Source organism: Oratosquilla oratoria, chromosome 25 (genome assembly GCF_046742065.1).
Source record: "Oratosquilla oratoria isolate Oo_2021 chromosome 25, ASM4674206v1, whole genome shotgun sequence".
Taxonomy (NCBI): Eukaryota; Metazoa; Arthropoda; class Malacostraca; order Stomatopoda; family Squillidae; genus Oratosquilla; species Oratosquilla oratoria.
The window spans coordinates 13,558,994-13,582,419 of NC_134801.1; the positions used below are offsets into that span (position 1 = coordinate 13,558,994).

At 40.9% G+C, this 23,426-nt stretch overlaps 2 protein-coding genes across 2 annotated transcripts in view; both read right to left on the minus strand.

Annotated features, from left to right (window-relative positions):
- The window catches only part of LOC143038820 (uncharacterized), a 43,807-nt gene extending 23,356 nt beyond the window's left edge, over positions 1 to 20,451 (minus strand). Inside the window, exon 1 of the mRNA XM_076208389.1 lies at positions 20,414 to 20,451. The gene's annotated coding sequence lies outside the window, so the exon portion shown is untranslated. The remainder of the gene's footprint in view (positions 1 to 20,413) is intronic.
- Positions 1 to 21,107, minus strand: part of spas (spastin) — a 367,066-nt gene extending 345,959 nt beyond the window's left edge. Inside the window, exon 1 of the mRNA XM_076208392.1 lies at positions 20,864 to 21,107. The gene's annotated coding sequence lies outside the window, so the exon portion shown is untranslated. The remainder of the gene's footprint in view (positions 1 to 20,863) is intronic.
- Between the last annotated feature and the right edge of the window lie 2,319 nt (positions 21,108 to 23,426).

The following is a 23,426-nucleotide window of genomic DNA, read 5'->3' on the forward strand; positions in this document are numbered from 1 at the left end:
CTTAAACAACACAACATACACATTGCAATTTTACAAGAAACAAAACTAAGACACTCACACAAAACACCATCATTTCATAATTACACCACCATCAGACAAGACCGGACTGACGGCAATGGCGGTGGACTCATCACCCTGATCCACCACTCCATCTGTTTTGTGGACACAAGTGCCACAACCAAAATTCTCCTCCCTACCACAGATAACACAACAGAAACCCAATCCATTCGAATCCGCACAGGCAACAATTCAACACTGACAATAGTTAACATGTACATTCCCCCACAATCATCCCCCACAGTTCCAAACACCTTCAGACCTCAACTTAGCCAACTAACCTCAATCCCCAACCTGATCATGGGTGGTGACTTCAACGCCAAGTCGTCTGCCTGGTATGTCGACAACCCTGACACAGACAGAGGGCTTGATATACAGACTCAATTCGACTCATTGACTATCATGAACAACACGCATAATCATACACATATCCCATACCAAGCCCTCTACACTCCCTCCTCTCCTGATATCACCTTTTGCTCCCCCTGCCTAACCCCAACAACATCATGGAGAGTGGTCGGAGCCCTTGGCTCTGACCACCTTCCAATCATCATCACCACCAAAACAAGATACACCCCAGTTGGCCACAGACACACTTACACCAATTACAAGAGAGCTAACTGGGAAGCTTTTACTGAAGAGACAGAACAACATTTTGAAACACTTAACAGTACACCAATCACAAACATAAACAATGCTGTGCACGCTTTTAATACAATCATACAAAACGCAGACAAGAGATACATCCCTAGAGGCAACAGAAAATCACACAACCCCAACTTCACACCAGAAATCCAAGGCCTCATCAGACAACGTGACACACTTAAACACGATACCCCCACACCTATCCCTCAAAACATAGCAGACCAAATACAAACACTAAACACTGTGATTGCCAATAAAATACATCAACAAAAAACACAAAATTGGCAAAACTTTATCAATACACTTGATCACAAAACAAACACCAGCAAATTGTACAAAACACTCAACAGCATCACACTATCCAACACTAACACTACACGCTATCACGCAGCAATAATCACAACAACAGATAATCTACCCTCAAACAGACAACAAGCAAACGCACTCATACGTCATTTTGCACAGACGAGCCATCTTACATCTCACCCTGACGACCGACGCACCATTCGACGTAAGAAAGACTTCCCCACAGACTCAGACTATACACCCTTCATAGACAGTCAGACAAAACTCATAATACATAATCTCAAGCACTCATCTGCCTGTGGCCCTGATAACATAAGCAACATCCACCTAAAACACATTGGACCACAAGGTATAAACGCACTCACAAACATTGCAAACTACAGCTATTCACACAACACTATACCCGACATCTGGAAGCATGGTAAAATAATCACCATTCCAAAACCGAACAAAGACCCAACAATCCCAACATCGCACCGCCCAATCACACTTCTCTGCACCCCCTCTAAAGTCATTGAAAGCCTAATACTTAAACTTGTCACACCATATATTCCCCTTGCTGACTCACAACACAGTTTTAGGCCACTACACTCCACAAACACTCTTCTGACAAACCTCACACAAAGAATTTTAGATGGCATCAATTCAGATAGGCCCCACCACAGAACACTTCTTATAACATTGGACATTAGTAAAGCTTTTGATGCTATCCCCCGCCACAACCTAACAAATAAAATATATAACACAGACATGCACAATAACACCAAAAGATGGCTGGCCAATTATCCATGTATAAGTTGAACAGCCAGGGTGACATAACGCATCCTTGACGAAGTCCCACCTTTACCTCAAACCACTCACTCTCTCCATTTCTAATCCTGACACAAGCTCTACTACTCTCATAAAAACTCTTGACAGCTCCGAGAAGCCTTCCTCCTATCCCGTATATCCGCATAACCTCCCACAGTGCCTTTCTGTCTACCCTGCCGTAAGCCTTTTCCAGATCCATAGACCCAAAAAACATCCTTCCCCTTTCCTATAGCTTTCTCACATATCTGTCTTACCACAAAAATCTGATCTACACAACCTCTACCTGTCCTAAATCCATACTGTTCCTCACCAATTACTCCCTCTCTTCCTCTCCTAATCCTCTCAATCAGGATCCTCCCATAAGCCTTCCCTACTACACTTAACAAGCTAATCCCTCTGAAACTACTACATTCACACTTATCCCACTTTCCCTTGTAAAGTGGAACTATACAAGCACTCCTCCAGTCCTCCGGCACTCTACCCTCTCTCCAGCAAACATTAAATAACCTCACCAACCAGTCCACCATCACTGTACCTCCTTTTTTTAAGACATTCTGCATGGCATCCATCCAGACCAGGTGCCTTACCTGCTTTCATCATCTTAACTGCTGCCTTCACTTCATCCTTCCTTATTTCTCCTCCATTTTCCTCACTCATCACTCTCATTTTCTTAGCATTTCCCACTGCAGCTATCTTTCCCTCCCTATCCTCCTTCACATTTAGCAACTTCCTAAAATATTCTGCCCATCTTCCCCTTACTGCCTTCTCTTCCATTATCATCTCTCCATCTGCACCTTTTACCTTTTCTTCTCTACTTGATTCGCCTCCTCTTCCTCTCTTAATTTCTTTCCAAGACATCTTTTTATTACTTTCAAAATTTTCTGTCATACTCTTACCCCACTTCACATCTGCTCTCCTCTTTGCCTCCTTTACCTTTTTCTTTACTTCTCTTTTCTCTTCTTTGTACCTCTCATATGACTCCCTCGTCCTATTTTGTAACCAATCTGTGTAAGCTCGCTTCTTCTCTTCTACAACCTTCTTCATTTCCTCATCCCACCATTCACTACCCTTCCTTCTATTTCCTCCTGACCTTCTTGTTCCACACACCATCTTTGCACACTTTGTGACTCCCTTCTTGAACCATCCCCATTCCTCCTCCACACCTAGCTCTACTCTATCCTTCACTCCCTCCCACTCCTCCTTCAGCTTCTTCTTGTACTCCTTCTCCTTTTCCTCTTCATTTAAAGAGTTCACTCTAAGCACCTCCCTACCTTTTGTCCCTTTCCTCTTTCTCCATCTGTCCTCCACTCTCAACTTACCTTCCACCAGAAAATGATCTGATATTCCCCCACCCTCTCCCCTTAGCACATGTACATCCTTAACTCTTCCTATCATAATCCTATTTACCACTACATAGTCCATTAAAGCTCTATCTACCACCCTTCCCTCCACCACCCTCTCCCATGTGTACTTATGCTTGACTTTCTTCCGAAAACTGTATTTGCTATCATCAACTCTCTTTCTAGACACATTTCCACCATCAACTCTCCACTACGATTTTTTCCTGGGAGAGCAACTGGAGGAAGTGGATAGTTTTAGATACTTGGGTGCAAATGTGGCAGTAAAAGGTGGAGTAAAGGTGGAGGTAGAATGTAGATTGAGAGAAGCGAGTAAATGCCTAGGTGGATTAAAAAGTGTAATGAGGAATAGACATTTGGGAATGGATGCTAAGAGGAGACTGTATGAAGGAGTGATTGTGCCAACAGCACTGTATGTAGCAGAAACATGGAACATAAGAGAGGAAGAGAGAAGGAGCTTGAATGTGTTTGAGATGAGGTGTCTGAGAAGTATGATGGGGGTTACTAGGCTAGATAGAGTGAGAAATGAGGAGGTGAGGAGGAGAACATGGGTGGAAAGGGAGTTGGGAAATAGGGTTGATGAAAGAGTATTAGGATGGTTTGGACACATGGAAAGAATGAGTGAAGAAAGACTAGTAAAGGAGGTATGGAAGGCAGATGTGGAGGGAGTGAACATGAGGGGACGTCCTAGGATGAGATGGATGGATGGGGTGAAGGGGGCTTTGGGGAAGAGGGGAATGTCTGTTGAGGAAGGACGGGAGAGGACAGAAGACGGGTGAATGGAGAATGGTTGTATATGGATGATGTTGTGATGCATGAGGTGGAATGGATGGGGGGGTTGGGGGGTGAGGTAGTGTGTGTGAGCAAAATTTTGACACAGCCCAAAGGGATTTCTCCCCATCCTCTCCTTTATATGGGGGGACGGAGAGGGGGGGGTCGCCGATTTAATGAAGCGGCCTTGCTATGTATGTGCTGTGTCTTGCGACACTGCTTCTGACCCAGGGCAGTGGACAGGGTGCAGGGATGACCCATCATCCAGGAGGCGCTAAGATGGGAGGGAGGGTGGAGGGGTGTGGAGTGTTTTCAGGGATGGAATGGGTGGGAATGATTTTATGCCTTTTCCTTTTTGGCTACCTCCCTAGTAAGGGGGAAAAAGCCTTGGTATATGTATGTATGTGATGTATATAATTATATTGTACTGACTGACACGTATCATAGGGCCGAGATGGGGTCGAGTTGGGGGGAGGAGGGGGTTTATTTGCCATAACTACGAAAATAAGGCGAATTTTGATTAAATACTCTGCATACAGACTGTTGATTGCCATACACAGATGTAGAAATTTTTTCCCAATTTTTCATTTTTTCCCAATTTTCATCGATTCTTGACCAGCCGGTCCCCTTAAAGGAATGTCTTATGGTGTTACTAGGTACTGTACCACACATGACAAGACTGTAATAAACAAAAGACAGTACTTGATATAAATAGAAAGAGGCAGAGGCTGCCATAAAGAAAACTAACAAGCACCTGGCAGGCTGTGTTGAAAATGTTTTCAATTATTTTGCTGAGACTTTTGATCATCCAGAGATGGAAGGTGTGCTGGATATAAATGACATAATTTTTTGTTCTGTAGTGTCTTGTGTATATTGTATATATTTCTTTGTTTACATAGGGAGGGGGAGAGAAGGAGAGGAAAGGGAAGGGAAAATACAAGGGGGAAAAGAAGGGGAGGGCACAATAATTCTAAAAGAAGCTGTATGCCATTGTTAGTGTCCTGTAATTCTTTTCCTGTTTATGTACAGGTGCTTGGCACACAAAAGGTCACACCTCCAACATGGACATTGGCATCATCATTGATGCACACACCACACTTGTCCTAGATTATTGTCTCTTATCTAAGAGCTGTCAGCAGTGTGTCATTATGGACATAGACTTGAAAAAGGGGAAAATAATGGAGGAATCCTCTAACACATGGAGAGGAAAGCACACTGCTTCCTGTAACCTGAACTGTGAAGGCTCAAGTGGTGCCATGGGGAAGTAAGCAGTTGTCTCCAGGTGGAAGAGGAGTCTTTCCAAGAAGCTGCACTACTTAGTGTTCACAGGGGATGAAGACTGCTCTTCTTACTGTGCTGTCACTGCTCTGAACATTGATACACTAAACCCTCTACAAGTCATATTGGTACAAGTCGGAAATTGGATAAACTGGATTATATACAGACGCTCCTCTTCTTACGTTCATTCGTTTTACGTTTTTTCGACTTTACGTTTGAACTGACTGTAAAAAAAAAAAAAAATTTTTTTTTTTTGAGTGAATGTTTTAGTTTAGCGCACTCTCCGTAGTTCAAACGATACTTACGCATGATGCTGCATCCATTGTTTACATGGCACAAACGACAGACTGAACGTGCCTTGCCTCCTCCTCCTCCACCATCTCAATTTATGTTGCTTGAATTTAATTTATTTGAAATTAATGTTATTATTTTACAATGTTATATGTATAATTAATGATTTAGGGGTGTTTTATAAGATACGGTAATAAAATTTACGGATGTATAGTACAGTAACAACTTACGTTCGGCCATTCGGAACGTAACTAAAACGTAAGTTGAGGAGCATCTGTATAGCCACTGGATTATTTTCGTCTAAATCTGATGGCAGTGACACATGCAGTAGGCATCCAGTTCAATTTCCTGCCAAACCAGCCACCCACACAGCTATCCAGTCAGTTTACCTCGTGTTGCTCTACTGATCAGACATATGGTAGTGTGTTATTTGCCCTTTACTCTATTTGTACTTTGTGATGGCTTCCAAAGCTAGTGCTGTGTCTTCTACATCGTGCAGAAAAGGAAAGAAGTCTTAGCATGGATGAGAAATTGAAGGTGATCAAGTTGTATGAAAAAAGCACCACAAGAGGGAGAACTAATGACCTAATTCGTCCTTAAGAGATCGACTCTCCATGATATTTTGCAGGCCAATGACCGAATAAAGGAAGTGGTGAAAAAAATTGAAGGATGTGTTTCGTTCATTAAAAGTCCACCATGAAAATTTAGACAAAGCTGTTTATAGGTGGTATGTGTAGCCGTGTGCCAAGGGGCTTCCTGTGAGAAGCCTGGACATTCAAAATGCTGCACAACACATGGCAAACCACCTCGGAATCCAAGATTTTTAACTGCAGTGATGGTTGGCTGTGGCAGTTCAGGAGGCATCATGGCACTGTGAACCAAGTGACCACAGGCGAGCTGCTGAGTGCAGGTGTTAGTGCTGTGGATCCAGATCCTTTTATTGCAAAATTGCACGAGTTGATGGAGAAAGAAGGATTACTAGAGTTCCAGGTGTACAATTCTGAATAGACTGAGCTATTCTGGCATACTCTACCCAGGAATACCCAGATCTTTAAGGACATTTCTAGCACTCCTGGGCACAAAGTGATGAAGGAGCAGCTATCAATTCTGGCATGTAAAAATGCAGACAACTCATCCCATCTCAGACCTGTGACTGTCGGCAAAAGCAAGAAGTCTTGTGCCATCAGGGACATCTTAAACAGACTGCCAGTGGAGTACCATGGGGCTCCTTCAGCTTGGTTCAACCAGGACATTGTTGAAGAATGGTTTCACCTGCACTTTGACCCAGCTGTAAGGAACCACCGAGTTAAATTTGGAATAAAATTTGATGAAGTGAAGACACTCCTAATTCTCTATAATGCTCCCAGCTCACCCATCATCATCATCATCATCCAGACTGTGTAGTAAGGATGACTTCATAAAGGCTTTGTTCCTCCCTCCCAACACTATCTCAATGATCCAGCCCATGGATGAAGGCATTATTGAGTGCCAAAAGGCACTACAGGAACATTTTCCTCAAGCAGTGCCTTGTTGTGGTTGAGGATGGGATGGATGAGCCAGGCTATATTGACTGCAGAGCCAAGAAAACTAAAGAAAATTTCAAGGCTTACACAGTAAAATGTGCGATATTCAACTGGGCTGAGGCTCGGAAGAAGTTGCCCCTGTCAACTCTCAGAAATGGCTGGTGCAAGCTACTAAAGACCCCCTAAAACTCTAGCAGCAGGCAAAGATGATTTTAAGGGGTTTGAAACTTCAAGGATGGTGGACATGGTGCATCAAGCTGGACAGGGAGAAATTGAGCAGACCTGCAGGTGACAAGGATGGCCATTTACCGTATTTTTCGGACCATAAGGCGCGGGCAAAATCCTTAAAATCGGCCAAAATCGGGTGGTGCGCCTTATGTGTGGCTTCAGTGCAAAAAAATGCCTCGGACAGTGACGAATTATTTTGACACGTTTCGTAGCTAGTAGCCTGCCGACGGCGACAGTGCATAGGCCTAGCAAAAGTTACAACCAAGTTATAACCAAGATGCATGTATCTTGACAAGAAAATTGCGAAAACTTTGACAGTTTTCGAGTCCATGCCACTGCATTCATGGCTATGATATGAAAGCGTCCACAACACAGACAGCCATTTTGCATTGGTCTAGTCTCGCTCCACTCAGACTGTAGTCATTTAGGTATTTTTTTTAGTTTCGACCATGGGCGCAATATGGCAATATAAAATTAATTATTAATTTTGTCAATTAAATGTATCAACGTAATATGCAATTTTGTGGGCGGAAATGAAAATAAAAAATACCTTGCTACAAGCAAATATGCTAATGAACGAAGTCGGTAGCATAGGATCGGGACGCCAACGTCTCTCACGACGACGACAACGAGGACAAGCCGGATGGCATTTAATTTGCAGGTAATGATTTATTAAACACAGGTTAGATTAGGTTAGACGAATTCATCACCCTTTCATTTCTTCGACGTCGGCATCTATCATAACAGACATGGCGTACCATTCGTCCGACACAACTTCGTTACTTACAAAATCAGTTTTCGCACCTTTTTTTATTTCCGCTCACAAAATTGCATATTACGTTGATACATTATAATTTACAAAAAATTAATAATTAATTTTCTATTGCTATATTGCGCCCATGGTCGAAACTAAAAATTACCTTCATTTGTAATTTGTGTTTTTAAGTGAATAGAGAATTCCGGGAATAAAACTGCTAATGTTGGTTTTATTCCCCACAATTCCCGTAATGTGTTTATTTTGATTTTTAGGGGTATTGGCAGGGCAGACCGCCCATGGAGGTGGTCTGATTTCACTGACCAAAATGAAAAAAATATATACAATTTATTTTTGTAATTTTGCTAAATCCCAACCGATTTTTCTCATTCAACAACGAAAATGTTCAGTTCTGAATGCACTCACATATGCATGATTATCCGATGACGAGACCAGGTGCGCCTTATGTAAGGACGGAGAATAGCAAATTACGGGTGCGCCTTATCGTCCGAAAAATACGGTACAGTCTGAAGAAAGCAGCCCCTGCACTCCCTCATGCTGTACCATCAAGAATGGTGGGCTCTAGGGCCCCTAAGAAGACCTCTACTTGCACTGACAAGATCCTAACATGAGAAGTGATATCAGTTCTATTGATACCAGCTGTCAGACTCAAGAAAAGACATCTACTCTCCTTGAAAACATTTTTGCAGTCAGACCTGAAAATGCCAGATTGACGTGCTGCCAAGAAGCCCCTGCTCACTGAGGCCATGAAGAAGAAAGTTTGATTTCTGCAGAAAATACAAGGATTGGAAATCAGAGCACTGAAAGTTATGTTCAGTGATTAAAGCACCTTCAGGCTGGTCAGAGGTGGCTCCAAGATTGTTCACCACCCCAGTGATGTGTCCAGATATGACCCCCAGTACACAGTTAACCACTTCACTCCGGGCCAAAATCTCACGGGCAGCATTAGCTGCCAGACGTACGATGTTGCGTCATAATACTCGTATCATAAAAAATAGTCACCGCTTATATCGATCGTTCTCTCTTTCACCCGTGAATTTTGATAACCATAGAAAATGTGATGAAGCCAGTTTAGAGAGTATGTCAGTTACGCAGGGACAACTACAATAAATATAATCAAGACGCCGATATGGCAGCCTCGCGTATCCACTTGCTCCCCATGCCGCCTATGTAGGCGGCACCGTATGGAAGGGGTTAAAACAGTGAAACATCCAGATAGTGTGACAGAGTGGGGTGTTTTCAGTGGTAACAAAGGTAGGGGTGGACTTTATTTCCTCCCCAGAAATGTGACCATGAAAGGTAGCAACTATATCAATGTTTTCAGGGATCACATGAGTGTGATTTTTTATGCATGACAGTGCCCCTGCCCATAAGACGAAGGCAATAAAAAAGGTTCCTTGATGACAATAATATCCATGTTTTGGAGTGGCAAGGCAATTCCCCAGACTTGAACCCAACAGAAAATGCCTGGAGTCTAATGAAGAATGACCTGGAGAAATCACAACCCATCAGTATCCCAGAAATGAAGGTGCTGAGGAAGCTCTGGGTCACTATGGACAGCACCTACTTGACCAATCTCACCTCTTCAATGCCCAGAAGGATCCAGATGGTACTCAACAGCAAGGGGAACATGACTAAATACTAAGTGTAACTCTAAATAGAAAATAAAACACACATAAAATGTACTTTTGAGTTTTATTGTCCTAAAATCCTTAGTGTATAATTTTTTGTGGCCACTGTAGATAGGTTTATTGGCAATAGAATACACATATATAAAAATACATTGTATAAGATTGAAGGGATAACACAATAATGCATATGAGACTTATACATCTACACACGTAATAACTACATACATACATATACCTAGGCTTTTTCCCCCTTACAAGGGAGGTAGCCAAAAAGGAAAAGGCATAAAATCATTCCCACCCATTCCATCCCTGAATACACTCCACACCCCTCCACCCTCCCTCTTATCTTAGCATCTCCTGGATGATGGGTCATCCATGCACTTTGTCCACTGCCCTGGGTCAGAAGCAGTGTTGCAAGACACAGCACATCCATAGCAAGGCTGCTTCATTAAATCGGTGACCCCCCATACATAAAAGGAGAAGACGGGGAGAAATCCCTTCGGGCTGCGTCAAATTTTGCTCACACATACTACCTCACCCCCCATCCCCCCACCCATTCCACCTCATGCATCACATCATCCATATACAACCATTGTCCATTCACCTCTGTCTTCTGTCCTTTCAAATATGGCAGGAAAAGGTGGAGGTAGAATGTAGATTGAGAGAAGCGAGTAAATGCCTTGGTGGATTAAAAAGTGTAATGAGGAATAGGCATTTGGAAATGGATGCTAAGAGGCTTTTTCCCCCTTACAAGGGAGGTAGCCAGAAACATGAAACATAAGAGAGGAAGAGAGAAGGAGTTTGAATGTGTTTGAGATGAGGTGTCTGAGAAGAATGATGGGGGTTACTAGGCTAGATAGAGTGAGAAATGAGGAGGTGAGGAGGAGAACAGGGGTGGAAAGGGGGTTGGGAGATAGGGCTGATGAAAGAGTATTAGGATGGTTTGGACACATGGAAAGAATGAGTGAAGAAAGACTAGTAAAAGAGGTATGGAAGGCAGATGTGGAGGGAGTGAACACGAGGGGACGTCCTAGGATAAGATGGTTGAATGGGGTGAAGGGGGCTTTGGGGAAGAGGGGAATGTCTGTTGAGGAAGGACAGGAGAGGACAGAAGACGGGTGAATGGAGAATGGTTATACAGTCACTATCCGAGTTACAACGTACGCGAGTTACGACCACCCATACTTACGACCACATCTAGCAGATGCCTATTATGAGTTTACTGTACATGTCTGGCAGCACAGCGTGTAAGATAGTTGTGGCAACCGGCATCGCGTAGGCAGTTATGGCAGAGATGGAAAAGTAGCTATACATGTGGTTGGAAGATAATAGGCAAAGAAATGTGAGAGTGACATTGCAAGCAGTGCAAAGTAAGGCCACAAGTGAATTTCACATGTTGAAAGAACGTGCAGGTGAAGAATACGCTTCACATGAGTTCATAGTGAGTGCTGGGTGGTTTCATTGCTTTCTAGAGCGTTACCAGGTTCACGTGTTGTCGAAAGGTGAGGCTGCTAGCTTTCAAAATTCGCGGGTGAAAGAGAGAACGATCGATATAAGCGGTGACTATATTTTATGATGCGAGTATTATTACGACACGTCGTACGGCTGGCATTGGCTGCTGCCCGCGAGATTTAAGTCCCGTAGTGAAGTGGTTCAGGAATTTGTGGAAGAGTTTGATAAATTATGGATGAAGGATATTTACGTACTTACGACCATGTCTAGCTGATGCCTATTATGAGTTTACTGATACGAATACATTATAATAAGTAGTTTCTTTCTTTAACTTACCATATCATATTAACAACTAAGCAACTGAAAACAATACTGTGTACAACTGTAGGAGAGAAGCTAAACACAAAGTATGGGATCCAATGTATATAACGTTTCGCCCACCAGGGCTTCTTCAGAAATAACATAGTGGACAAACATCTGACTCCTTATATAACCCGAGCTTGCGGGGAGAAATGAACATGAAACGGGTGTTTAAAAAGAGTAGAGACTGAACAACTTCAAATCAGGCTTAATGACCCCCTTATGGGTCGATAGCCTTAAAAAAGTCCACTATGTTATTTTGGGAGAAGTCCTGCTGGGTGCAACGTTAAATACATTGGATCCCATACTCTGCGTTTGGCTTCTTTCCTACAGTGCTGTTGCAGTCGTTGCTGTACCTATATCTCACACTTAGAATGGATTGAAATGGATGAGAAAAATAGATCTTAAAATTCACATATATTTAGAGTACATACAACAATTGACATACACATACATATACCAAGGCTTTTTCCCCCTTCCAAGGGAGGTAGCCAAAAAGGGAAAGGCATAAAAACACTCCCACCCATTTCATCCCTAAATACACTCCACACCTCTCCCACCCTTCCTCTCATCTGAGCACCTCCTGGATGACGGGTCATCCCTGCACCTTGCCCACCGCCCTGGGTCAGAAGCAGCGTCGCAAGACACAGTACATCCACAGCAAGGCCGCTTCATTTAATCGGCGACCCCCCCTCTCCGTCCCCCTTTGCATATAAGGCGAGGACGGGGAGAAATCCCTTCGGGCTGCGTCAAAATTACTCACACATACTACCCCCCCCACCCATTCCTCCTCATGCAGTCACAACATCATCCATATACAACCATTCTCCACTCACCTCTGTCTTCCGTCCTCTCCCTTCCTTCCTCAACAGACATTCCCCTCTTCCCCAAAGCCCCCTTCACCCCATCCATCCACCTCATCCTAGGACATCCCCTCATGTTCACTCCCTCCACATCTGCCTTCCATACCTCTTTTACTAGTCTTTCTTCACTCATTCTTTCCATGAACAACAATTGAAGAATTAAGAAAAATTATTAAAAGGAAACTACAATTTAAAAAACTTAAAAATGGTAAGCAAGGTTATATTTAATACGTGTGTGTGTGTATATACAGGTATAGTATATACATACAGTACCTGCATACGTATATATACTGAAATACAATACAGTATTAAAACATTAAAAAAAATAGAAAAATTTATAAAAATTAAACTAAAAAGCATTGATAAACAGTAAACAGCTTGTATTTAATAGTATTCAATAGAAAAAGTTACTTAAAAATGCAACAGATTGATATCATGTATCCTAGAGTAGAACCCTCGTGTCGGCCATTTTGAATAGGATCCGACTTACGACTGGTTGGTCGCAACCTATCTAGGTCGTAACTTGGATAGTGGCTGTATATGGATGATGTTGTGATGCATGAGGTGGAATGGGTGTAGGGATGGGGGTGAGGTAGTATGTGTGAGCAAAATTTGATGCAGCCCGAAGGGATTTCTCCACCTCTTCTCCTTTTATGCAGGGAGGGATGGAGATGGGACACTGCCTCCGACCCAGGGCAGTGGACAAGGTGCAGGGATGACCCGTCATCCAGGAGGTGCTAAGATGCTAATGGCCTGGTTATTATTGTACCTAGGGCAATTAACAGACAACAGCAGAACTCCATGTTCTCTAATAAAGTCCAAGGAAGCCCTATTGTCTTTGTAACAGCGCTTATTAATATCACCTGGAGTTGGAAAATACGCGGTCCACAATGTGAAAGTCATTGTCTAACTGACAGTGACTGGACTGGACTGAAGACAGCATGGCATCCGTACCATATCCTAGCAGCTTTGTTCATTAGTAGATATGCTTTTGGCAAGGTTTTTTTGTTATTTATTTCCACCAAGAAAATCACATACTATGTTCATGTACTATAATTTTAAAAATTATTATTTAATTTTCTAATGCTACATTGTGTAGGTGTGCACAATTAAAATAATACTAATAAAATTCTATATTATAAAGCTCAAATATACTAATATCAATAACTTACCTAAGGTAACTAATCAGTGTCATATCTATTTCTGGGTTTCCTTGGGAAGTTGTTTAATGTCTGGAGAATAAGATGTGGTCTTCAGATTTACGCAAAATTGTATACTTGCATCTTTTAGTCTGTTTCTTAATTTGTCATTTAAAGTTCATGCTTGCAAAAAAAAACTTGTTCACAGACAAATGGATTTGAAAATGGACAAAATCCCAAATGCATAATTCTTGGAGTTATTGTAGGTATCTGGTAATGCACTCCATACCTCAAAAATCATCTCATGATGTGTTGACACTATTCAGGGTCAGAGTATAACTCTATATTTGAAGCCCAAATATTTTTCTCTTTCAAATCAGCTATTTCAATCTCCACTTCTGCTTGTTTACTTTAGAAAAGACTGCAAAATTCAGAACAGAGATATCTGCCTCAAGTGGTTTTATCACAAATGACAGTTGCCTTTTCCCTTCTCTTTAAAAGATATCTCCATCCTCAAGACAGCATTTTTAGGCTGCCAACATCCAACTCGCAGCTTGCTGATTCTCTATTTCTTCAATGATGGAAAATTAGATTAATTTTTCTCCAGGTCTCAAGCAAATAATGAAAATCTTCTCTTAAATGATAGTACTTCTTCTAAAAGTAATAAAGCAGTACTTTCCTTTTCTTGCTATTTCCAGTTGATGTGATTTAAGGGGGGGACTGAATACCTAGAATCATGATATTTTCATCCAAAAATTGAATTTTAGATATGAGTATATTTGAATAATATAAATATCCTAAAAGCAAAATATGAACGACTTTTTCCTCCCCGGTGTAATAGAGGGAGTTTAAAAGGCCTGGGAGGTGTGTCAATTTAAATGGCTCATGAAAGAATAGGCCCTAAATATCTATAAATATGTCTTGTTTTCGCTTGTCTAATTCCATGAACCGGCTATATTTTTGTATGTCTGGCATCAGCGTGACTCCCTCTTCCATGTGGTGTGCACAGCACACTTCAAGCCTAAGCTACCCATCAAACATCAGAGTAGATTGATGTATAAACACCTCACTGACTATGGCGATATTGTGTTCCTGTGCCGTTGTTTGCATTATTTCCCAGACATTACTACACTTACTAGATGTCCAATCATCAACTGCATCACAATGAAGATGAAAACCAAGGAAAAGATGAAAAAATTGAGCCAAAAGTGGAATGAAAGTTGTGCTAGAAGGAGGGCAAGGCATGAGAGGCTTGGAGGAGGGACACTACCACCTCGCGCATCACCACCACCACCACCAAATACCACCACACCTGAAAACACAGCTGACAAAGTGCTTTCTTCCAGATGAAGAGAAGATGAGGAAAATTCAAGAGGAAGAAGAGAAAATAGCTGGCAAAGGAGAAACATACAAGGCTGGTATTGCGCCTGTGTAGGATAATAAAACAGGTTTAGTGAGTTTTGTCACTGAGCAGAGGGAAGGTGCTCATTGCTGGTAAAAATAAACCACTCTGCAATGATTTGACAAAGTGATGACACCCTAGCAGTGAGGTTTTAAATCAGTAAAAGCGCAAAATCTTCAATTATGAAAAGGACCGCATGACGAGTACATATACCAAGGCTTTTTCCCCCTTACAAGGGAGGTAGCAAAAAAGGAAAAGGCATTAAATCATTCCCACCCATTCCATCCCTGAATACACAACACACCCCTCCACCCTCCCTCTTATCTTAGCACCTCCTGGATGACGGGTCATCCTTGCACCTTGTCCACTGCCCTGGGTCAGAAGCAGTGTCGCAAGACAGCACATCCACAGCAAGGGCGCTTCATTAAATCAGCGACCCCCCTCTCCGTCTCCCCATGCATAAAGGAGAAGACAGGGAGAAATCCCTTCGGACTGTGTCAAAACTTACTCACACATACTACCTCACCCCCCATCCCCCCACCCATTCCACCTCATGGATCACAACATCATCCATATACAATCATTCTCCATTCACCTCTGTCTTCTGTCCTCTCCTGCCCTTCCTCAACAGACATTCCCCTCTTCCCCAAAGCCCCCTTCACCCCATCCATCCACCTCATCCTAGGACGTCCCTTCATGTTCACTCCCTCCACATTTGCTTTCCATACCTCTTTTACTAGTCTTTCTTCACTCATTCTTTCCATGTGTCCAAACCATCCTAATACTCTTTCATCAACCCTATCTCCCATCCCCCTTTCCACCCCTGTTCTCCTCCTCACCTCCTCATTTCTCACTCTATCCAGCCTAGTAACCCCCATCATACTTCTCAGACACCTCATCTCAAACACATTCAAACTCCTTCTCTCTTCCTCTCTTATGTTCCATGTTTCTGCCCCATACAGTGCTGTTGGCAGAATCACTCCTTCATATAGTCTCCTCTTAGCATCCATTCCCAAATGTCTATTCCTCATTACACTTTTTAATCCACCAAGGCATTTACTCGCTTCTCTCAATCTACATCCTACCTCCACCTTCACTCCACCTATTCCTGCCAGTAACAAATACATTTTAATGTAATATATATATAGTAGATATGTATATACATGAAAATATGCATGGTCAACTTATTCAATATTATATAATAATGTGTGTGAACCTAATAAAAATCGCACAATAAATAACAAGAGATATACAATGCTGAAAACTTTAAACGCTCATATCTCAAAACCACAAATATTTGCATATCAAAAATGTAAAAAAAAATTAATCGATTGTAGCAGCATAAAAATGCTTCTGGTAGTGTACAATAGGTTTATCTTCATTCATTCATTTTTCGATATCTTGAAAAACAGAGCGGTGGGCTCAATCTAAGTTATATAGTTGGTGTTTATTTCTCTTGGTTCAAGCCATAAGACAATAGCTCTAGACATATTCACCTCTAGTTTGATCGGTGAGAGATCAATTCAACGAGCTCTTCTTGAGGACCCTCAGAAATCACATACCAACAAAGAAGTGCAACCTACACTAAGTCAGTAATATCACACTAGTCATTGCAAGAAATAGGGAATAGCAGCCTGGGGAAGAATTAATGTCTAATGTTTGCTTATTGGTGTACACAGTTTAGGCTTTAAGCAGTGACTGATAGTCCAGCCAGCACTTAAGGGGACCCCCCGCCCAAAATCTTTTTTTCTGAAGGATCTTGCTGATTTTTTCTGTGTGATATCTAGGGCTGAGAAAACCTTCACAGCATGAGTTTTATTCAGATCTGACAAGTAGTTTTTATTTTTTAATAAAAAACGTAAAAAATACCATATTTTTGGGCTTTTTCAAATCCTATCTCCTCTTACAATTTTTATTCGATCTCTGTCATTTTACAGCAAAAGAATTTTCTACATATATAAAAAAACAAAATAGAAAGCTTTTTTTAATATCTTTGTTTAACGCCGAGAAAAAAAAAACATATGCAAAAAAACTCTCTATTTTATTTTTTGTCATTTATCTAGCTATTAATCGAGACCTCATATGCAAAAATCAGTTGAAAATTGAGGGAGGAGATAGACTTTGAGTATCAAAAACTTACATTTTTCAGAAATGAGTGTTAAAGTTTCTTTTTTCCTTAGTTTGACTAAATTTTACATTGGACCTCCTAAGACCCATTGAAAACAGGTTCCATTGTATTTTCATGATGATTTTGCATCTTTCAAGTAACTCAGGCACTTTGTACCCTCCTACAGTGTAGGATATTATTCACTCAAAGTGAGGGTCTCATAAGCCGCCACCTCACTCTTTGTCGCAAAGTTTGAGTTCTTGGTCTAGAATGACCCAGCAAGGTAGTCTGATTGCTGGGATTCAGCTCTTTCTTTTCTTGGGTTTCCTTTCTGGTGTTGGAACAGGTTCTTGCTGCATCAGGGACATCACTGTGAGGTTTGAGACTCTAAACCCAAGGTGTTGCAACAAGGAGGCATCCTTGTAGCCACTTGTTAGCAAACAGTTGTTTGCGTAGAGACAACTTGTCTGATATAGGTGTAGAGGACAGAGGATCAGGTGCTGAGGATGTGGATGTAGATGGAAGGGAGAGAGCTGCTGGAGGGAGTACTAGTGGTGGTGGCGGAGGTGGTGATAACAAAGTTGATGCTGGGGTTCTTTCTTTCTCCCCTTGAGTTGCTAATGTAGACGTTCTTATCTTCTGCAAGTGTGCCTTTTGTTTGGATAGCTTAGGCATGGCTAATATCTTCAAATATCTCTTCACTGAAAAATAGATGCGAATTTCACACGGCAAATTAGTGAATGCGGCAAGCTAACGTGTACATGTCCTTTACTTTGTAAGGCTCAGGCCACTGCCAGTCGTGCAGGCTGAACTTCCTCACACCACATACTCACGTGCATGCCGGACGTAAGAGAAAACTTTATAAGTGTATCAAACGCAAAAAAATAGGGTAAAATATGGTCAAAACGTATGTAAACAATGGTCGTGCGCAGCATGTGGCTGCCAGGGGGAGGGAGGGTAGGCCCTTTAAACCCTTTAAAAATGGCAGTACGATAAAAAACACTTTACCAGCATCTAGAGCAAGATCCCTACTATGTATTTATGCAAAAAAAAAAAAAAAAAAATCGAATTTTTCTTAAATCTGGGGGCAGTAGTGGAGACTTGGGAAATAATCAGCAACAGTAGAAGTCAAAACTCACCTATTCTTTCTCTTTTTCATTAACCCTTTCACTGCATTATTTGGATTTCCCAATATTTGGTATTACTCCAGAAGTCCACACCTAAGCGATATATAAAAAGAAAATTAGATATCAATTTTGTAAATTAAAATACATCAATGTAATAAATATACATGGCAGAAATCAGAAAAAAAAAGTTAAAAGTGATTAACTAAACTTGGACGTTGGTGAGTTTGGAGACACCATGGTTGTTTATGCTTGTTGTTGAAGATGAATTAATGGAAATCTAACAAATTGGTCTAGTCTAGTCTGATGACCTCTAGGGATGCTAAATGTATACACAATAAGAGGTTAAGTTAAACTAGACCAATTAGACTTCTGTTAGTTCGTCTTTGAAAACAACATAGGAGGTTAGGTTATACTAGACTTACTGGACTTCCATAAGTTTGTCTTCGACAACAAACGTGGTATCTCCAACTCGCCAATGTCCGAATTGTCGCTAGTATATTGCTTTTACCAACTTTATTTTATTGATTTATGCCACTAAAAGAATATATTAAGTTGGAGTAATATAATTTACAAAATTAAAACTGGTACTTAATTTTCTATTGATTTATCACTTAGGTGTGCACTTCTGGAGAGTTATCAAATATTCTATTGAAAAAAAAAAAAAAAAAAAGAGAGAGAGAGTGAAATACACCTATCTAAAGATTCAAGAACCAAGAACTTATGTCCTTAACATTCACTGCCTGTACCTTGGGCAGACATCATTGTACACCTGGCAACATTCTCTTGACTGAGGGAGTAACTTATCACAGTGATAGGATTTTTTCTAGCTCCGTGGAATAAAGTTGCTTGCCATGGGCAAAGATGTGGATTGTGTGACTGAAGTCGCTGGTCACAATAGATTCCAGTTCAATAAGTTCAGATTAGAAAAGAAATTTCTACAAATCATGATAAAACTGATGGCTACACATCTTTTCAAAGTTTAATATATATATATATATATATAAATTTTCCTGGAATGTTTTACAAATTTAAAGAATAGGTCTTCATTTTTATGGAAGATTTATCAGTAAATTTTTCAAAGTTGACACTATGCGATATAACAATAGAAAAATATCAATTTTTGTCAATCTTAATACATCAACACATTTTCTTGGTGGAAATAAAAAAAAAATTCTAAAACCGATTTACTTACGAACACATGGTTGAATGACATGCCATGTTTGTTGTGACAGATGATGAGGTCAAAGAAACGAAAGGATGATAAATTAGTCTATTCTAACCTAAACTATATTTAGTAACTCGGTACCTCAAATTCTAAAGATCGTCTAGGTCATCATCATGGATGCTGACAGCCTGATTATTATTGTACTTTAATAATAATAAGTTTATTTGGCACTGAATCAATATACATGAAGTGCAGATAATGAAAAGAACACAGTTCAAAATAACAATTACAATTGCTGAGGATAACACAAAAAAGCATACAACCTTATATCCATTCTGGGCAATTAACAGATGACAGCAGAACCCTGTGTTCTCTCATAAAGTTCAAGGAAGCCCTATTGTCTTTGTAATAGCACTTACTAATGTCACCTGGAGTTGGAGAACACCTGGTCCACAACATGAAAGCCATCATCTAACTGACAGTGACTGGACTGGACAGGCAACAATATGGTGTCTGGACTGTATCCTAGTGTCTTCGTTCATTAGTAGATTTGCTTGTAGCAAGGTATTTTGTTATATATTTCTGCCAAGAAAATCACATATGTTCATGAATTATAATTTACGAAATTAATATTTAATTTTCTAATGCTATATCTTGTAGGTGTGCACACCTAAAATAATACAAATTTATTTTGTAAGAAACATCTTCTGCACAAATTGCCTGAAAGCATGCGACTCCTGCTCCTGAGCTGCAGGTTGCCAACCATTGCCCTAGGCCCTAACAGGTGAGATTAACAAGCAACCGTTTGGAGAGAAAAAAAAAAAAAAAATCAAATGACCAAGACCAATTTTGAATGTTCTTTTTATGATTTTCTTCTGGTTTTTGTTACACGGCTTCAGTCATTTCCTTTTGGGGAATATATTTGTGCTTGTCACTGATTTACAATGGTCAGGGTAGACAGGATTTTTTTAATACTAGACTCTAGAGTCTAGATGGGCATTATAGCCATTAAAATTGGCTCCTCTGTTTCTTTTTCAATGGACCAGTAACAAGCGAAGTGGCCTAACGTGAATGTTAGTCATATATAATATATATATGTTATGAACAGGCAAATTCTGGACTAACCCCAAGTTTATCTTGCAAAATCGCATCCACCTTAATTGAACGTGTGTCCAACACACCCGGTTGAGAATCCAATATAACCAGTAACTCCACCTTTCTACTAGGCTATACTGTCACATCGCAGTTAGGAAATTTGCGAGGACTTATATTTACCGTTTAAGTGTTTTCACTAAAAAAATACATAATAACACAAACAAACTCGAAAAATATTATTCGTGGTGTAGTTTGTTTATTTTGTTGTCGTCTGACGCCACTTTTGTTGCCTTACCGAAGTTTAGGAAGGGACCCACTGAGAAATAATTCTATATTTACCAATCAATGCTGGTTAATTTACTCGAAATACTTTCATGCAAGTATATAGGCCTGTAAGTAAGACCATAATTCTGAAAATAGAAAGATACTACAACCATCAAACCCACTTATTTGTAAATGAGTAAAATAAAACTGACTTACCTCAGCCTGCCGTTCACCATGGGGTAGACCTTGGTATTCACCCCTTGCTTCTCTTTTGTTTATATTATCGTTATTCTTTTTTTGTGTCCTGCGTTCATATTGCTTTATGTGAAAATAAACCCTATAAGTAGTAAGACATCCGCTACCTAATCTCTTCGTGAGTGATAAAATTTAACTTGAACTGTCAGATAGATTCCATCGGTGTACGTTGTAGTGATAACGTCTAGCAATTTTGACTGGCTTATTTCGCGCCTTCAAGCATGCAGAACATTAGATGGGATGTACTTTGAGCGTAGTGCTTTAAGAAGTGAGAAAAATTACGATTGTGGTTGTGCCTAGTAGGATGAATAAGATGCTTAGTAAAATTCCAGTAATATTGTGAGCATTTCTGTTTGAAAATAGGGCATATTCAGTGCCCGTACTGTCAACTCCCTAGGAAAAACGGTCCAATTCGGTGCAATACAGCTGAAGAAGAGGTACTTTTAGATATCGTTGTTGCATCCTTAGATCTATATTTTACAATTTTTTGTCTCTTTTTGCTATAGTTGTATGTTAAACAGATTAGTTGGATCGAGAGTAGTGTGATGCATTTTGCAGGTATGAATCGGGTCGTGTTCGACATTTGGGTGATGAATAAAGGGTACCTTACTTTGCCTTATGTTACCTAATGGAATTCTCTGCGAACACGACTCAGCTACAGGGACAGCAACTGCTTCCTCCCTGGCCGTGTTGCCTCCAGTGAGGTGATATACGTTGCACCAGGGCACGTGTTACTATAGGATGGTGTGTCTTCACTTTCTTGAAGGAAGGCATCCAGCTGTCTTTTGAATACTTTCACTGTGCAGGATGTGGTATTCTTCATGTAGTTGGGGAGATAATTGAAAACCTCGGGGCCGCCCTGGTGAAAGAGTTTGAACGGAGTGGACTATGGAATACCTAGGAAAGATCACCCGCCAGCGCGGAATACGTTGCTGTTGGGGCAAATGAGTTGTCTATACGAAAATGAAAATATAGTTGTGTATGAAAGAGGGTTATTGCTACCGGGTGATTTTTAGGGGTATTTATTACGTTTTGAAAAAAAATAAATAAAATAAAAATATGTTTTGGAAAAAAATTAAAATAGGAAGAGAGGCGAATCAAGCAGGGAAGAAAAGGTAAAAGGTGTAGATCAGGGGTACTTTTTTTTTCTCAAATTCCCCACTTTTTAGTGAGCCAACTCTCCATTTCCCACCACAGCATCGGTCTTTGACAAATTCGATTGTTTAGTACGTAAATATACAGTGTTGTCACTTATACCCAAACATGACTTACAATACCTCATATTGGTTGTTTTTGTTATTAAAACAGTCTGTAAATGGTTGTGATTTGTAAAGTAAGTCAACATTTGGATGTAATGTATTAAATTTTGAAGCACTATCGATTATTTGTGGGTGGAAACAAATTCACGAAATGTGACAACAAGAAGACACCAGAAACAAAAACAAAAAAGAAACAAAAACACATCGATTAAAAAAAAAAAAAAAAAAAGACTGGTTCTTCTATCCAACCGGTCATTCCCTACTCGGCAACTCCGCCATTCCCCATCAGTGGGGAATTCCCCACAGGTTAAGAACCACTGGTGTAGATGGAGACATGTAGTAGTATCGTATGGCTTTCTTACACCTCCAACTTTGTATTTGCTAGCCAGTCTATGAATGTTTGATTTGCTTCATAGATAGTCTGGTAACCCCCAGGCACTGCTGTGATTGGGCAGTGCAGTACGAGGTGGTCTGTATCTTGGGGTGAGTTATGACAAGATGGGCACATTGGGGAGTCTTTGTAGCCCCAGCGATGCAGGTTAACGGCTGTTTTGCCTTGTTGTGATATCAGCCTGTTGGCTTGTGTCCATTCTCTTCTGGTTAGGTTGGAAAATCCAGGTAGTATTTCGCCGGATCACCACGCTGTCATCGTGCGGTGGCTTAAGTACCCTAATGCCTAAGGATTGGGGGAAAACTAAGAGTGATCCCAACGTGGCATCCGGACATAGACTCGACCTATCTCCCGGATACACACCTCCACAATCATGATGGAGACATGATAATGGATGAGACGGCAGTAGGAGAAAGATGGCCGGAGTATTTTAGGGAGTTACTCAATATGGAGGATAGGGAAGGAAAGGTAGTTGCATTGGGAAGTGCTAAGAAAATGACAGTGATGAATGAGGAAAATGGAGGAGAAACTAGGAAAGACGAGACGAAAGCCTTTATTAAAATAATGAGAGCAGGTAAGGCACCTGGGTTAGATAAGTGTCATGCAGAGTGTCTGAAAAAGGGAGGTACAGTGATGGTGGACTAGCTGGTGAGGTTGTGTAATGTTTGTTTAAAAGAAGGTAGAGTGCAGGACTGGAGGAGTGCCTTTATAGTTCCGCTTTACAAGGGAGAAGGGGACAAGTGTGAGTGTAGTGGATTCAGAGGGATCGGTTTGTTGAGCGTAGTTGGGAAGGCTTATGGGAGAGTTTCGATTGAGAGGATTAGGAGAGGAACAAGGACAGGTAGGGGTTGCGTGGATCAGATTTTTGTGGTAA